Here is a 1959-nt window from a genome sequence, read left to right as displayed (position 1 = left end):
TGGTCCCACTGGGGCTCGAACCCAGGACCTTCTGCGTGTAAAGCAGACGTGATAACCACTACACTATGGAACCTTCTTGTAGAGCGGGCGCTCAGGCAGCATTCTTAAAGAGTTACCTCACATCCCGCGCTCCTTGAAACTGCCCCACCCTCTCGGCTTGCCTTAGCCCCGCCCCTCCCCGCCTCTTAGGCGCCAAATTCGCAGGAGGATTCGGATCCCAGGCTTTTGTCACCAAAGGGGGCGCGTCTTCCTGGCACCTCAAGAGTCCCCCACCGCCGCCGCCTGTGACCAGGGCCGGCTCTGCCCGTGGCTCTGCCCCGCCCCCCTGCCCTCCTGCTCTCCTCCCCAAACTTCCCCTCAGCCCAGTCGTCGGGAAGGGCTGAAGTGTGCCCGGCCAGGCCCGAACACAGCTCCTACTGCAAGCTTCGCCCCCTCCTGACCGACCCGCGCTTTTCGTGTTGCCCGGGAGCCAACTGAGCTGGGCCCGGACTCCACGCGCGTGGGGCGCCCGACGTGAGGAGGTCCCGGGGAAGACCCACTCCCCGCGGCCGTGGTTGGAGGGGTCAGTCCGGGGCGGGGAGGCCCCAAGCGCCTAAGGGTGTTTGTGTGTGTGTGGAAGGTTCCCGAAGCGGAGGGGGTGGGCGGCGTCGAGTTGGGGTAGGCGGCTGTGTTGCCCACGTGGGGAAAGGCCGCTGGGCGGGCCAGTCGGCCTCGGCTCAGGCCGCGGGTCCTCCTGCGACTTCCCCGGCTTCCCACCCCTCCGAGGCCGCGCGGGGCACGGGGGCGGGACAGGGGGCGGGGCAGGGGGCGGGGCAGGGGCGGGGCTTGAAGGCTGGGGCCGCGCAGTCTGGCCCGTGCTTGCCTAGGGCAAGAGTGAGATTGGGGTGGGCGTGGTGAGGACCCTTTCATCATGGTGGCCAATGGAGCAGCAGCACAGGCCACGTCACTCGAGGGTCCCTGGTCCTGTAACAGGCCCTGTGGTCACTCAACCCATCGCTGGCCCTGTGTGACTGCATAGATGGATATTTCTAACCCCGCCTGTGCTTCTGGGGCTCTGGTCTCAGAGGTTTTTTTGGACTCTCACCACAATGGTTTCCTAAGTGAGCTGCTGCTTACTTCTCATTTCAGTGTCATTTTGCTTTCTCCAGGGCTTCTGGATGGATCTTGGTCGCTATCCTAGGATTCATCATCATCCTTAATCTTGAAAACCTGGTAAAAACCATTTGGGTTTTGAGTACCCAGGCCGACTTGACCTCACTCAGAGAGCAATTTTCTGGCATCTCCCCAGTAGGACAATTGAGAAATGGCACTGATTGAAGAAAATGAACTCCTTTCAGCCAACTCCTGTTTTTCTGAGAAGGGCCCTGGAGGACACAGGTGGGTGGACTGAGCACTAATGTGGGAGGGGATAAGGGGGGAGATCCGGATCTGGATTTATTCCTGTTGTATCTACTCATTAGTGGTGTACTCTTTGGCTGGCCAGTTCACATTCCAACCCCTACCCCTCCACTGTGAAATACAAGGATTAGATTGATTGGACCCCACCTTTTTTTCTCTGTGGCTAAAAGTTATTCCTGTTTTCCAGGTAGAAAAAAATGGAGGTAGTTATCTGCTGTGTGACTTTTTCCACAAAACTAGTTAGAGGTAAACCAATTGCTGATGTCTGGATTTTTGAGTACTCAGTTTCCTATGTTCTCAGGTAGTTCCCTAAAATATTCATCTCAGGGCCTCTTTCAAGACAGAGGGTCCATGGGGCTGGGGATATAGCCTAGTGGCAAGAGTGCCTGCCTCGGATACACGAGGCCCTAGGTTCGATTCCTCAGCACCACATATACAGAAAACGGCCAGAAGCGGCGCTGTGGCTCAAGTGGCAGAGTGCTAGCCTTGAGCGGGAGGAGGCCAGGGACAGTGCTCAGGCCCTGAGTCCGGGGCCCAGGACTGGCCAAAAAAAAAAAAAAA

The 1959-nt window shown here is 58.1% G+C and overlaps 1 non-coding gene across 1 annotated transcript; it reads right to left on the bottom strand.

Moving 5' to 3' along the window:
* Trnav-uac lies at positions 1-73 on the bottom strand. Its single transcript has one exon. It is a non-coding gene; the product is annotated as a tRNA-Val (tRNA).
* Between the last annotated feature and the right edge of the window lie 1886 nt (positions 74-1959).

Source organism: Perognathus longimembris, chromosome 28, assembly GCF_023159225.1.
Source record: "Perognathus longimembris pacificus isolate PPM17 chromosome 28, ASM2315922v1, whole genome shotgun sequence".
Taxonomy (NCBI): Eukaryota; Metazoa; Chordata; class Mammalia; order Rodentia; family Heteromyidae; genus Perognathus; species Perognathus longimembris.
Note: the sequence above shows the minus strand (reverse complement) of the source record. Positions and strands in the feature narration are given on the sequence as shown.